The sequence below is a fragment of the Sinohyriopsis cumingii genome, chromosome 14 (assembly GCF_028554795.1).
Source record: "Sinohyriopsis cumingii isolate HCF-2022 chromosome 14, ASM2855479v2, whole genome shotgun sequence".
In the NCBI taxonomy this organism is placed as follows: domain Eukaryota; kingdom Metazoa; phylum Mollusca; class Bivalvia; order Unionida; family Unionidae; genus Sinohyriopsis; species Sinohyriopsis cumingii.
The window spans coordinates 64,204,659-64,222,253 of NC_142974.1; positions in this window are offsets into that span (position 1 = coordinate 64,204,659).

Sequence of the window (17,595 nt, forward strand, 5' to 3'; positions counted from 1 at the left end):
TTATTATTCACCAATTGGATACTGGAAAGGTAAAGCAGGAATTAGTAAACTTGCTGATGCAGCAGCGGTTAAACATTCTACTGCTAAAGCGTGGTTATCCAAACAGGCAATATGGCAAATTTATATACCGCCACCTAAGCAAATTCACTTCGCACATTTCGATGTTAGTGTTCCTAATGAAGTTCATCAAGCTGATATTCTGTTTTTCCACATGATACTGTACGTAGAAAAACGTACAAGTACGCGCTAACTGTTGTTGATGTTGCAAGTAGATATAAAGATGCAGAACCGCTATCAACGGAAACAGCATCTGAAGTAGCTGATGCTTTTAAACGAATTTATCAACGAGGTGGTCTGCGATGGCCACAGCTGCTACAGGTTGATCCTGGCAAGGAATTTCTTGGTCCAGTATCATCGCTGATGAAACAACATAATACCAAAATACGACGAGGACATACTGCAATTCATCATGATCAGGCAATTGTTGAATGATTTAATCAAACACTCGCTGAGAGGTTATTTGGATATCAATACGCGAAGGAATTTATTCAGGATACGAGATCTCGTGAATGGGTTGCAAGATTACCAAGTGTGATAGCGGCGTTAAATAATGAGATCACTCGAACAACCAACATGAAACCTATTCATGCAATTACAAAAAAAAAATATACATACACAACAACGTGATCGTTCAGCACAGCCAGTATTAGGTAATATCACTGTAAGTTATTTATACAAGCCCGGTGAACTTGAAGGCGGTAAAAAAAGAGCGACTGATCCTATTTGGAGTATTACCACACATAAGATATCCACCGTGACAAGATCCTCAGGTAGACCTGCAATCTACCGATTAGATTCAACTGCTCCTCAACGTGGATTTGTACGTGAACAATTACAAGTAATTCCCGAGGATACACAATTACCACCGCGATCACTTGACTAGCACTGGTGCCAGCACCCTGGCGTCGATTACACTCAAGACAGGTCAACATGGTATTTTCTCGTGTATGACTGCGACTGTTATCTTTTCTATCTACGGTAAATTGTCTTGGATTATTATTTAAATATCTCCATAACATCACACAATTACAACTTGTACAATGATTATTCTGTTGTCGTTTCAGCGCGCTGATGAAATCAGTGTCAAGGTCAAATTCTCGATTATTTTTTTTATCAGATTGCTTATAACCAGCTAATTTTTTTCTTATTACATCACCTCGATATTCATCACTAATCACTGACTCGTCCAAAACAATTCGTCTCAATTGAGATATTCTTCTAACTCGAGACACTGCGAGATAAACTAAGTTTGACCATTCGATGTGATCATCGACGATCCAAACAACTGTATCAGTTCTAGTTAATCCCTGAGATGAATGAATCGTCATTGCGTATCCAAGCGCCCACGGAGATTTGTTCAACGATAATGCATCTTCAACAACATCAACATCAACTGCGACAATATCATTCAGCACAAGATTCTGTTTCCTTGACTCGGTCTGTTCTGGTATATCAACGTCAATATTCTGCCGCCGTGTATCAGCTGGTCGATAACATAACGGAACTGGCAATGTTGGAAACTTTTCTCGCTGTAACTGAAACAATTCCCGTTGAAGTGTATCACGAACTAGCTTTCTACTTGCAACTATTAAATCGGTTGGTCGCCATGTTTGTAGAAAGTCGTTCATGGGTGTTTCTGAAATTATTCCACGCATTACTTCACACTGAATTTTATTCGGTTGTAGTCTGATTAATTTTTTAAACTGTTTTAATTCTGCATCAAGTGCTCTATGATCATTAGACACTTCATAATAATCAACAAAGTTCTTTAGCCATCCATGTAGAGATGGTCCAACAAACGGTGATGGTTGACCGTGATCGCCGCACATTATCACAGCAGTATTTCTCGTTAATAACCAATCTAGAAATGTTTTTAATGCTTCCAACGACACAGTGCATATTTCATCCCAAATGATGATCCTTGGAATGTATTTCTCGCCCATCCTTAAAGATGTCCATGTATCACCCTTCCATCGGAAGAAACTGTGATAAGTACATGATTGTACTCCTCGTTGTTTCATTTCTCGCGCGAGTCTGTGTAGGTGTTAGCACGATCATATCTGAATTCTGAAATATTTCGATCGCTCGAGTGGTTTTACCAGAACCCCAGGTCCGTTTAGATAAATCGTTTTATTTCTGGTTATTGGATCGTATACCGATAGTAACAACGAAGTTGTTGATGATATATTTGATCGTTGATTTTTATAATAATCATCTTTGATTGTAACATCTGCTGATTCTGAATAATCAAGTATATTTTTCTTTCTTTATTCTCCATGAACCCCACGGTGCATCATCGTCCGTAAAATCATCCAACAACGTTGCATATTTCTTATCGATGTAAAACGAATCCGTTGCAACTCTAACTGCGGTATCAGGGAATTTATTTATCATAGATAGCAAGTTTATGCTCACGTAGACCAACATCGATGATCTTAAATGCGTATACTGAGGCGATTCTCCATCCATATAGCTTACAATCGTACCTAATCGTGTTTCATTTAATAAATAAACATCCGCAATATATTTCTCGCTGCTGCATCAGCAACTATAAAATCGTATTCGGTATCATCCAGTATTAATCGTGCATGACGTTGTTTATGATCATATGCTCCACCTTGAGTACACTTTCCTATTATTTTTCTTCCAAGATCCTTTGCTGTTTTATCGCTATTATTGAGTTTAATCTCGAGGATTCTAGGAGCATCTTTGATGATATCATTTTTGAAAGCATCGGGACATTTTTCTCTAAATTCTTTAATGACTCATCGAGACTGATACTTTCCCTCGGTGGTAACCAAACTTCGGTTTGTTTCTTATATGATATATTTGCCTCACTAACCACCAACGATACCAATATCGCACAATCGAGCATGTATCGTAATAAAACTATTGGTGCCCAGCGTTTTTCTGAGAAATGTCTACCAAACCAAACATAACATATTGTATGAAGATCCATAGCAAACTCGAATGATTCAACACAAGCAAATCCAGTTAGATCAAAATCCGGCAATGGTCCATTTATCGATACTCGCGTCATTTCATGTGTTGGATGACGGAACCTTGCAAAATGCTTAGAACAATCTCAGTATCCGATAAAACTTCCTGGATAACACACAACCATATCAACAGATATCATATCGTTGTAATTATATTTGGTATTCCACAATCCGCCGTGGCCATACTCGACACAACTTGATTGTATATCGGAAAGAAATTCATTTCGGGTTGGTTTCCACGAATTGTTTTCTCTAGCAACATGAGCTGCAACAGATGGAACAGTAAAACAGTTGCTGAGCAACTCATCAACATTTTCTGAATATTTTTGAGCAAGATTTTTCATTTCTTCATGAAGGGATTCTTTGCGATATATTTGACCGTTGGGTGGCACAAATTGATCATATTTTTCATCATCTGAGCTCTTAAATAACCACACTGACATAGGATCGTTTTTATTTATTTTGTTAATAAAATCAAACATGTTATCATCATAAAATTTAACAGTTCGATTTCGTGGAAATATTGTTACTGCGCTAGTCTACGCGTGTGCGTTATGATCAATAATTTCGATCGAAGCTTCTTTTGATTTATATTTTGATTCATATAATATTTCTCCTGTTATCGTCGCTACGGTTATTGGGAATTTTATTTTTTTTTCCTAGCTCAGTGACATCTTTGATAGACGCCCCGGTATCTTTAACTGTTTCTCCCCACGCTTTTATTATTTTACGTCTTTTATCTGTTAAACCGTTTCCACGCGCCGCGTTTCTAAAATGTTCTATTACTCGCTCGGCTACAGAGTTTATTTTTGAAAATTTCATCGGCACCAGTTTATCAACGCTAGGTTTTTCATTTATCACATAGATTCCATAAACAATTGCTGTTACAGGAAACGCTCGCTCATAATACGGTTTGTCAATACCGATCAATAGACCTGGTTTGGAATTTCTACTTAGTATGACAGTTTTTTTATTACCGTGGACAGGATCATATTTGTCACGGATAATCCAGCTATCTGTTTCTGCAAGCATGACAAATTTTATTCTAAAAAGATAACTTCTATCATCGAGCTGTTTAATAATAGCTGCTGCTTTTTTGTCATTTATCGTAGCGTCGATGATACCGTCGACACCTTTGGCCTTGACTTTCTCAGTGCGAATAATCTTGAACGTTGACCAGACATAAGATGCACCATCTGCGTGAAATTCTTTCTTGGCGTCGTGAATTTTATTGATCAAACTTTTATTTTTCCGATCAACCAAATCTCGTATCGGCACGTCAGGAGATATCCTGTCGAGGTTGAATTTACTTGTTTTCCAAGGCTTGATTCTGGATAATCTCTCAAACTCATTCATATTATATTTCAGACAAGTATTTAAATAAAAGATATTATATATACAATGTCTCAACAGAACATGTGCAAATGGTTGATGAACGGATCATTAACTCGTTGTAATAAATCCTGTAAAAAGGAATTCTGCGGACAACACTTGCAAAACGTTCACCGTGGAAGCTTAGGACCAATACCATGTCTGCGATGTGGTACTGGAGTACGAGAAAAAACACAGTTGTGTGCGTGTTGTGGTGGTAAACGATACAGAGAGCTAAAAAGATATTATGATAAAAAAATAACGACCTGACAGAGTCAATAACAACGCTATAAAATCCGTGGAGGATTATCTAAGTTTTCAGACAAATTATGATTTAAACAAATAATATTATTATAATGAACCACGAGTTTGTGAAGCATCCTATAATAACAAACTACGAATCAAATATTGATGGTATGATCAGAAATTGTCAGAAGTACCAGTTGGTTTTGTAAATAATCATTGTTATCTATTGTTTACTGTTGGGAAGAAACCTTATCTCTGTCATCGATTCGTGTATGAATGACACAAGGGGTTGATCCAAGACGGTCTCATAATCGATCATATTGACGGGAATCCTCAAAATAATAATTTGTCCAACCTTCAAGCTGTTGCACAGAGCGAGAATAATACACGTGGTAATACTGGAAGATGTAAAACAACCAGAAAGAGGGCGGTAAAATCTACAAACATAGAAACTGGCGAAGAAATTGTATTTCAATCAATGAATTCAGCTGGCAAATATTTTGATATCTGCCGGCGTTCGGTACAATTTGTCGCGGAAAATATATATAAATCCACTCTTTCCAAGAAATATAAACAAAGAATCACCTTCCAATATTGTTAATTAGATAAACTATCATCACTATCAAGTAATTACCTTAAATTATATTTATTAACTGTTTTTTAAATTTTTTATCCTTTTTGGCAGAAATCCTCACTTTTATACTACTTATTTTTCAATTATGCGAAAGGGAAATTATTCTCTAAATATATATTTATCCGTAGATTTCTGATTTTTATGGTCGTAATTAGTCAATTAACCATCCACGTCATAATTAATATCAATAATTATACTCGTAGTAGGATATTTATGGTTTTTAGCTTACAAAATAAACAAATAAACGTATTTTACATCGTACAATATAGCGAGTTATTTTTATATCTGTTACGAGAAATCGAGGCAGAACACGCTGTTTATATATTTACAATCTGTTTAGAAACCGCTGTTATAATGCATAAATATTTAAACCGACCTGTAGGTGATAAAATGTTTGATGGTGCAGTGGCACGAGATGTATATATATTTTAAGACTCGATTTTATCAAGGCAGAACACGCTGTTAGTGCAGATATTTACAATCTGTTACGAGAAATCTAGGCAGAACACGCTGTTAGTCCAGATATTTACAATATATTCAGAAACTGATCTGTAGGTAATAAAATATTTGATGGTGCAGTGGGCGAAAAATATTCAATTTTCGGATGCTTTCGCTATTATGATAAAAGATTCTATTTTTGTCAAAGCAGAAATCGCTGTTTTATTATATCCATACAGAAATATACCAGTCTATTCAGAAACCGATATAATAATTTCTGAAACATATATATGTCAGATGATTCCGTGGCCTATTGCATACGTGTAGAATTACTGAACTCGAGGCCCGGCGATCGAGTCTCACTACTGACAAATGTCGGTGGTTATGCATATTTGTGATTTTTATACTTTCCACGACACCGTGGTCTGAAATCAAGATCAAACCAAGACCGGGCGAATATCCGATATCTAACTCAGCATCGTCCATATTGCTTCATTCTAAAGTCAATGGAAAATTACTGGCACTGATGCTATCAATTTCAAGGTCAATGGAAAATTACTGGCATCGGTTATTACTCCATTTCAACCTCAATGGAAAATTACTGACACTGGTTATTACTCCATTTCAATCTCAATGGAAAATTACTGGCACTGATTACTATCCATTTCAACCTCAATGGAAAATGACTGGCACTGATTACTATCCATTCTAAAGTCAATGGAAAATTACTGACACTGGTTATTACTCCATTCTGAGGTCAATGGAAAATTACTGGCACTGGTTGAGAGAGTGTGTGTAAATATCTGTTGTGAGAATACCCCCGTGTCGTCATTCACTAAACACACCTATTTACGGCTGTTTCATTGTTAAAAATTTGATTTAAATATATATACTATATAGTAATGAACCATGAAAATATCAATGATGTAATTGTTGCTATTAAAAAATTAGAAAAAGGCAGTATTAATATATCTGATGAACTGAATCCTGAAAAGATTATTTCTGATTTTGAAATCTTACAAGAACGTAAAAATGATGGTGGTTTTACACTATCGTCTGAATACAAGTTCATAAAACGAATTCAGGCGGCGATGTTCCGGTCACTAGCTGCAGTAAAAGATGATCAGGCCAAGGTCTTCGTCCCTCTCTCTGCCGCAGTTGAAACAATTAGATCGGAGTTATCCCACGAATACGAGGCAAAGAAAACGATTAGTACTCGTATAAGACAATTAAGAAAAATTATGTTAGATCGTGAAACGATCCAGAGTAATTTCTTTGGTGAAATGATCCAAAGTAACTTCGTTGGTGCAATGATCCAAAGTAACTTCATTTGTGAAACGACCGAACACGTGTAATATTTTATTTATTCTGAAATATTTTATATTTATTCTGAAATATTTTATTTTATCAGAAATATTTTATTTTATCAGAAATATTTTATTTTTATTCTGAAATATTTTATTTTATCAGAAATATTTTATTTTTTGCAAAACTGGTTGATTTTGTTAATTTTAAGTACCAATCACCATATCAAAACAAACAATCTGATTGATTTTGTTAATTTTAAGAACCAATCACCATATCAAAACAAACAATCTGATTGATTTTGTTAATTTTAAGTACCAATCACCATATCAAAACAAACAATCTGATTGATTTTGTTAATTTTAAATACCAATCACCATATCAATTTTAGAATAAAAAAATATTTCATAATAAAATATTTCTGAATAATAATAAAATATTTTTTGTAGTATTTTTTGGCAAAACTAATCGATTTACACGATTTTTAGTACCTAAATACATATCAGAATTAAGAAACTGATCGATGTTCACGATTTTGAGTATCAACCACCATATCAATTTCAGAGTAAATAAAATATTTCTGATAAATTAAAATATTTCTGATAAAATGCAATATTTCAGAATAAATAAAATATTTCTGATAAAAATACAATATTTCTGAAAAATCTACGATCAAAGATTTTACGATAAAAGTCTTAAGATTTCACATACAGATTCACAAGTAGTTGTTCCCCACGCATATCGATTAAGTGTCCAAGGGGGTCAGTTAGTTTAAAATTTATTCGTATTAACATAGTATTATGACACGCAGATAAACAGGATTAGTTGGTTCTTGCACGATTAAATCCCCAGTTGGAACTTGTGGTGTGAACGTGTATAAAATGTATCCTTGTTGAGCCCGATTTGATTTTCCGAGATCTGTTTGATAGCTACCATCGATCACATCACAAACTAGATTAACCGCGATCGTTGAAGTTATATTAACGATTCTCGGAGATACATGTCTGCCGCCGCCGTGTAGATCATTATTATATCTAAGAACAGTTGCTGATGGGGCTATTTTTTTCCACACAGCTAGCATTTCAGGAAAGTTTTTCTCGACAAGATCATTGAGTGATCTTATCAATTCGCCGGTTTCAAATCCTGGCAGTGTAAAATTTAATAAATCTGCTTCAGTTATTTTATAATGATCAATATATGTTTGTTTGATACTTTTTCTTCCTGTATCTATATAATTATTAATATTTATTACTTCAATAATAGTCTGATTAGCGTATTTAAGATCCAATACAATTTGATTTAAATGTTGTATCGTTGCAATGATCTGATGTTTTAGAATGATATTGGGATACTCCAGGATATAGTTTTTAAATAAACGTGCTAATGTCGTTAATGTAGTTGTGGATTCAGTTTTAATTTCGTTAGCCCTTGATTTGAAATCTCTTTCATAAACAATATTAGTTGAAGTTTTTATATCAAAATCAATGATAGAAAACAGTGTTATAGGATATAATTTTCCATCATGAATAATACGAGTATCCCTACCAGTCCATGGGTACAAATTTCGGTATTCTGGAGTTGTTATAAACTTGCCTTTGTCCGTGAGAAATTCAATTAATTTTGGTTCTGGTGGTCCTTCATCCACTGGGGGAACATCCGGCCATCCTATTACGGATCTTATCGTGGACTGATAAATATCAACGATATAATCAGGCGAGTTTATTTCGATTGCAGAAGATAGCGTCGGCTCATGAACGTTAATCGATATTTTTGATTCTTTTCCTGTTATTGATTTTATTCTACGCGCAAATTCTTCATTGATTTGTTCGATCTCATAACTACCAGTTGGTATTCCAACAACAACCCAGTCAGGTGTTCCATCGGGTTTATTCTTATTAGCAAATACAAGCGAATTATTTGCTGGTGCATATTTAAATGATTTCGATCTGATATTTGGCCAACTATGGTATGCTCGTAATTGCGCTAGTGCAATTTCTTTTACTGGAATTGCAGTTGGAAAATTGATACTAAATTCAGGATTAGTCGAGCTTACCGAGATCATCGTAGTCTTGTGCGGGGTTGTGTTTGTCACGATCTGTCGGAGTAGCTCTCCTGACGTTGTCAGTGATGTCATTATTAATACTCGTACCTTTAACAGCACTGTTATATATTTTAATCATTTCTGAAAACTCAAAATCAGATATAATTCCATCACTGAGACTCGCTGATAACAACGAAGATAACTTCGAGTATGCGACCGTCGCTGTATGTAATCTTATTATGTAATCGGATAATTTTTCATTCGTGCAGGTACATATTTTTTTGCAATGATATTGAGCACACCTGCAATCGTTGTTGTAGCTGAAATACAAATAGTTACGGCTACTGGTGCCATCATTGTCATTGTTGATAATATCACACCGGTTCCAGCAACAACAGCGGATACTGAATAAACGATTACATCAACGATAACTAGTCGTCGAAATTTCTTTACTTTTACCGTGTATTGTTCGACTTGATCTTTTAACGCTGCCTGCCATTCACACGCTTGATTGAACCTAAATTTTTGAACGTCGATTGAGGTACTCATTATATTTTATGCAGTAACCAATTGAGGTGTTTCAGCTACAAATTCTAGACACCACCAGTAAGATGTTGAGGTTAATTTCTTATCAGCTGCTTCCAGAATAAATATTTATTCGTTTCCGCTATTTAATATAACAGATACAACCCCGGAAAACGTATCAGTTGAATGGCACCATGGATACGTTGTAAATATTTCAAATTTTGCAGCACTGAACACAGACAGCCTATACACGCCAGTGACTGTTGCGGTATATTTGATAGTTTTATTTTGCTGCGACCATGTTGCAAATCCCGATGATACTGTGTATACGATGTTGGTAATATGTCCGGGAGTAACCCCACCGGGAATTTTAATCAAACTGGTTTTATTAACGATCATAGGAATCCCCGCTATGATGTCTTACTGTGTTTGTTTGATCGTGTCGATGTTCGTCTTGATATCAACGAGTTTTACGTCAATGGTCAACGGATTACCAAAAAATTCCTCTGCGGTTTCATTAATTTTTCTAAAATTTCTACGGAGGTTTGTGAACGCGTTTGCATGAACGTCATACTCGGCCCGCAGCGTGGATAATTTACCATCCACGGTGTTGTAGTTGACGTCAACGTATTTTTTTGTTGTTGCGGCATCTTCGTCGGATGTTGGATCTCTTAAAACTACTATCTTATTCCCGTTCATGCTCAGTTCTCCCGTCATTGTGTCACCGGTATTTTTCACGCGATTAGCAACACTTGCTGTAATTTGATCTCTGATGGTTGTAAACGATACTCTTGAATTCCTGATTTTTCCGCTGTCAGTAAACACAGGGATATTATCCGTGACCGCACCGAGTACTCGTCGAATTATATCATTCCATTTGATATTGCTGGTTTTTAATTTACCATATCGATCCTGAAAAATAACAACCTCATCTGGGTCAACTCCAGCCAGGTTCATAATATCAGCGAGTTCATCTTTAGTCGCGTACTTCGACAGATCAGTGTCATCGGATTTTTTCTTAATGCGTGAAGAAGATCTTCTTCCGTAAATATCAACTATTATATAAGATCTAAGATCTGTTTAAAACGAATTGGTTGCTTGTATAATCATGCACGACTTTATGTGGTGGTTTTGATGATTTTGATATAGCGTTAAGTACATTAATTACTTCACGGCCGCATATTGGCGGATCTGTCATTGTTTGTGTGGGTAGCGTTGAACACCAAACTTGCGCATGAAGTGGTGCAACATACTTGATAAACTCACGCGGTGGGGCTAACCCGTATGAATCAAAATAAACGATTCCACGTGGATCAACCGCGTATGATACCCAATGAGTACCGGGTCCTGAATTCGAGTCAAGATTAATAATACCTGTTTCGAATTTATTCGGTTGTTTCGATAATTGATCTCGTATAAAATCACCTCTGAAGTTTTTTATTTTTAATCGTTTAGCAGCATCAAGTAAATCAAAATTTGATGCTGGAGCATCGAACGAAGTGATCATGGAAGCCTCAGACCTTTCCTGTTGCTTTCTTTAGAGCCATTCCAGCAGCGGTTCCAACAGCACCTAATGCGGCTGCTTTGCTACGGCTGGAGCGGCATCAGCTATTAACGCTCGAATAGCCGCGAGAAGTGGAAAAATACCACCGGTTTTAATTGAGTCTTTAACCGCACCCGCAGAGAGATTAAGTTTGACTCCCGTTTTTGATTGTTTAGCGCTGGTGAAATGTTTAAGCTGACGTTCTGATAATGATAATTTATTTTGACCACTCGTGATCTGATCTCGCTTTAGTGATATTTTCATTTCGCAGTTTTTTGCTGAATTTGATTGAAGGTTTTTAATCTGACCAGGAGTCAGACTGACACTAACGGGATGATATGCCATTTTATGATAATACTCGTGTTTTTAAATAACATGATTAAAGATTTTCCACTGGTGCATCAACGACTCTCATTCGACCACTAACACCTTCAAGCAACATGGCTTTATCGCTGAGTATAACCGCGATTGCTCTATAATCAACACCACCTGTATTTAACGTTGCTTTAAGATGTATATCAACGACATATTGTTTTGATAGATCAAGATGTTCCAGTGAAAAATAATAAATCGGATACAAAGTTCTGAAATCATATTGTGATATTTGCAACCCAGTATCTACATTTTGATCACGTCCGATGAATGACATCAAACGATGATATACACGTCCTATATGATTTTGTTCATAATTTAGTTGTATATTCTCTGTTGGTTCTTGTTGTCCGTTTATCCGTAAAGAAATATCTGTGATACCTAGTTTATCAAATATCATATGAGTACGTTCTTGATTACCTAAACGATCATAGTTTTGAAAAAATAAAAATATGCCGTGGTGCAGAAACACCTTGTTGTGATGCTATATGCCATGTAAACTGACCGTTAACGTCAGTTTGCATACTATCCGTACCTGTTGTTAACCATGACAACAAGGATTTACCACCTGTGTCCATGAAAGAAATCAATTTTTGTTCTTCTGCGATCGTTGGAGTCATTACCGGCATCCACAACGATAGTTTTTTTTAGTATTCCTTTACCAGCATCACCAGCAGGGTCTCCACAGAGCATCGTTATCATCACTCTTTCTTACAAGAACAACCGTGTGTCTAGCTCCAAAAATAACCTTTTTAATATTCCTACAAAATCCAAAAATATGCGATAGTGGAATTGTACATGAAAAAATTCTATTGGCTCCTAGCAAGATATTTTTACGCGTTGCAAATCCCAAGTTGAAATCTGGGTTAGCACCATGAACTACTGGCGTCACATCAGCATCAGCGTTTCCGGCAAAATTTCTTGGTCGTCTTATATTATATGGATCGCTTTCAGAGTGACCAGAATTATCTTTCACAAACATCATTGTGGGACCTGCTGATCTTGTTTAATCATCAGAATATCTTGATAGACCAATTATTGTTGTAGCAACGTCGACATTATTCTGAATTGATTCAATAATTTTTCCATCGCTCATATATGTGGCGCCATCAAATAATACCATTATCCCGTTGTTGACAAAACCAACTTTTACTTCATCTAAGTACTTAGCATCGTTTGTTCTTACAATTGTACCTTCTACCTCCATAAAAGCCTCAGCGGGTAAAAAGTATCTACTTGTGTCATGAACTTGTAGTTCAATTCTTCCTCCCCGTTGATCTGGTGTTCGTGCGTCATAAGAATAAAACTGATAATCACGTACCGATTCGTCTTTAAGGACAGGTGCTTCCATGTCAAATGCTGTGTGTCTGACATGCGCTTGAACATTTTATTGTAATTATTTTCGTCTAACACGTTGATTACCACGTTCGGGAAATTCCACTTCGGGTAGTTCATCTTCGGAAAGTTCAACTTCCTGATATTAAACTTGTGATATTATTTCCCGATTCACCGAGTCCCCGATCTGCTAACGCTGCTAGTTTTTGATTTGCAGCTTGATTTATTATTTTACTGACATTTGCGGTCATCACTTCAGTACTCGGTAATTTTACTGGTTGTCGTTTTCGTCTTATTAATTGTGCTAGTCTATCTTTGATCGCCGAGAACGCCTTACCAGCAACATTGACAACTGCACCAGGAGTTTTTTTCACGAACAATATCAATAGCTTTCATCGATAATTGTTTTGCAACAGGTGCTACTTTTGGAGCTATCCTTGTAAATAATCCCCGTACAATATTACCAAGTCCATCTCCGTAAATAGCTCCGTAGATTGGTAATCGTGAGTTTACTGCTCTGACCGATACGGATTTACGATGATTATTATGTATGATCATCTTATTGTATTTACCATTTATCTAACAACTAGTCACTATAATCATCAACAAGTTCATCGATAAGTTTTCTGTAAACGCCGATATCCATGATACCACCTTGAAATAATCGCCGACAAATATGAGCTGCTTCATTGGTTATTTCTGGTGAGTTATTTCCGGCACGTTTTCCCCCTATGAGAACTTCTAACCGTGACACATCATTGAGGATATTATCAGGACAAACAAAATTATTTTCCGGCTGCGTCAGGATATTTAGACCACTTCCAGTTGCTCCTTCTTCTTCCTCACTTATTGTTCTGAGAAATTTTGATAGTTTTGATTCTTTTTTTTACAAGATACATGTTTATTTTTCTGCGATAATCATTATATACCTCATCATTAGAATTAGCTCTATCTTTATTGTAATATATACGATATATCCATTTATACCAGATTTTGGGATTACTAATACGAGCGGAACTATATTCAGGGTTTAAAAATTCTTCTTTTTTATCTTTACTTTCTGCTGCAAGTTTTGATAACGTATCAATATCCCTAATCTCTCTTATGAATCTGATGCCCGCCTTGGTAAATTTATTGCTCAGCATAATCATTTCCCTTTCATCATCTTCCTCTTCTTCTGGTTTTATTAATTCACGATCTTTCATATCACCTATCTCAGTACGAAGTTTTCCAATACCTTCAAGTATTTCCTCACCAATGGGTGGAGGTTGAGCTGCAGCTATATCAGTTGGAAGATCTCGTAAAATCTTTTTTGTTTGTTTGGTTCTTCTTGCTATTTTTTCAGTCTGCGCTGCTGTTTGTTCTAATACTGGAAAAATACCCTTTTTTCCTCTTCTCATCTTCCTCCTCAGTATCTTCCCATATAGTTTTTTCAACATCCGCTGCAGCTTTTTTAGTAGCTGCAGTGACGGGTTTAAATAGTTTTTCAGTGTCTTCTTCGTACTCAACTTGTGCTTCCTGCTGCGCTTGTAGTTTTTTTTTCTGAATGAATCTCTAACAGGAAGAAATTTTTTGATTGCTTCTAATCGTTCTCGAGCTATCCTTGCAGTATGAGATTCCGGATGTACCACTGTATTATAAGATAATGATTTAATTATAGCAGCAGAGAGGGTGGGGGGGGGGACCTCGCGAGGACGTAATTGCGTAAAACGCGTGCATAATAAACTAGAAAAAATCACCAACGACAATGGAGTAATATTAATTAGACAAATTCCATAGAGATTTTCTCAGTAAAGTGTCGACGCTTTTTAAATCTGTCGACGTTTTTTATTTTTCGATCGTTCGTAGGAAGGCTTATTTTCGACGTTTCGACGCTTTTCAGACAAAGGTCTGTCCACCCTCTCTGCTGCTACATGTATCTATCATGTGGTTTTCTGGAGTGGATTACGTTGTTTATCAGGGAAGAGTTGAGGCGTATTTGTACAGTCAGCAATATAGATATTAGTGGTGATGTAATGGCATTGTTCTGTATTTGTGATAAATAGTAACAAAAAGATTGTAACATTTGAACACTGAGTAAACAAATTGTACTGTAGTTCAGTATAGTCATTTGTAAAGACAAGGAGCGCTTTAGAAAGCAGGATACAAGTAGGCAGCTCAGTGTGGCTAGTGGCCTACATAAAGTGGAAATATTACACCAAAGTCTTACATTATGTACATTTTTGCCTTGAATTCATTACTAGGAGGCAAAGAAAGTGGTTAGTTTCAAACTCAAGATTCATTAAGTAATAAAGTATAGAAACTGAACTATCAACTGTGACATAATAGATAGATGAAAAACATGTATAGAAGGACATAAGAGCAGAGAATATGAAACTATTCCAGATTCTTGGTAACATGGATGATAGTTTCTGGGACAAAGAATTGTGTCGTCTTTATTATAAACAGCATTTATCGAGAACAATAGTCTTCATAATAAAATTCTGCTTATGGCCAATACATAACTTCCTATACATAACCAGCGATGTAAAGCAAGCAGGACCGTTCCCGAGCTCTCCTTCCCACTAATGACAGCCAACCATTCAACTGTAAGGGACCTTTATGGACCCACAGATTGAGGCCAAACTATCAGGGTTCCTTGAATCCATAAAAGCATGGGGGAGGTGGCACTATTCCCTTCCCCAGGAACAACTAGCAGGCTGCGGTGCAGTCAGAAAAAAGTGGCACATGCATAATTGTACGCAGGCCACTATAATTAAACTCAACAACAACTACACGTACAGTACAGATCACATGATTTTTCGACACCCCACCCGTTGAGGTAGAGTGGAGAGAGATTGGAGAGAACTAAGAAAACACAATGCCATCTCTCCGTGTCGTAGCGGACGACCGCCGCTGAGAGCACCTGGTCCCTATCAAATGGGCGTGGTTTACTGTGTATGACCCCTGTAAGCACGCCCTTTAGATGTTCATGGAGAGCCGGGCAAGGATTTATCTACATCTGTGTCAGTTAGTTATAAAGATATCCTAGTTCTAATAAAGATAATGTAAGAGGTATAGTGCCAAATCAAATTTTAGATAGTATTAACATCGTGGCTTTACCGCGCAAATTGTATTAATGCTATTCTATATTTTTCATTTAGAAGAGGCTGATCGATATATTTTGCAACACGTTTACGCTTTTACTATAATGAAAGAAATCTGAACAAATTTATGAACTGCCTTGACGATAGGCACACCTTGTTAAACTTCCCTTGGACAGAATAAATTTATCCAAGCGTTTAAATATTAAAAGAAATTCTCCGACATATGGACAATTACATTCCAGATGCCAGACGATTCTGGGCTTTTTGGGTAAAAAAAACAATCCCAAACAACAAACACACAACAGAAAACTCCGCATTTATACTTAAATGCGAACTACGTGTTTTGTCCTTAAACAGTAAAGAACCAGTTACGAGGCAGAATATACATATGCACGTCTATGAACTAGTTAAATTTTTGTTACATGTATGATGAACGGGACTGGTCATTTAATTTATGGTACTGTATTGTTCTTTCCGACTAGGGTGTTTTTTTTTTTATTCTTTCATTCATTAGAGTATCAAATTGTTCCAAGCAAGACAAGGAATGGAATAGTGTCCGTTGTTATGCTACAAAAATCAGAATAAGATAATTACGTTCAAGAATTTACACCCCACCCCCATTTTGAAACCGAAATTACAGGCTAAATGCTAAATGGTACAGGATACTTTACAGAAAGATAAAGGACATCACTAATGACAAAATTTGTTGCCATTTCTTCACAGTCTGAGTACCATCCCAACCCACATGTAGTTAAGTGTACATTACCGATAACCTGTGACTGAAACCAGTAACCATTTATTTCAGGCTTGTATGGTTTTGTATGATTTGGCAACATTACATGTCCTTGTGTGTAACCAAATTCATGCTCTCGCCCCAGATAATATCACATCTAGCATTTGCATGGATTATAATTAAATAATAATGTAATTTGCCAAGCTGTAGTTATTTTGACATTTATGTTTGGGTGTGGAAATCAGAGCTCATCGCCTATCGAAAAGATGGAATTAGCCACTATCGGGCGGTGGCAACAATGGGTTGCCTTTTACCAGCAGGCCTAGCCAAACTGAATGACGTGACAGTGAGCAACATATATATCAAATAAAAAGATTTATTTTCTCGACAATTTGTGAGCATAACATGTGGAATGTCTTTCATCAACTCAGACGAGATGAAACCACGACGCTGTTGAAATTTCATCCGGTACACATTGATTACTCCAGACCACAAGTTGATCTCTGCATTTTTTTCTTCCCCATGACTTGACTGGTGTTGAACAACCGCGTAAAGACATGGAGCAATGTAGAGTGGATTGTCACGGAGTTTTAAATTCCTGAATCATGCATGGCAGCAGCATCACGACACGAGCGACGCGTCATAATCGTATAGCAAAGCCCGTATCAACTTGATCAATACACTTTTAAGTAAATAAGATTCAAAGGCATTATTTGCAATGGATAAATAATTATAGAAGTTTGAACTGTGACCCGAAAGGCAACATGTTACATCTTTTTGCACTAATTTCATCAAATCATCAGAGAAAAAAATATTTGGGTTAAGGTCTACCCAAAATGATTTTCTATATTCCCAGAATGTATTCAATAGTCTGGATCTGTGGAAACTGTATATAAATCAAACTGTG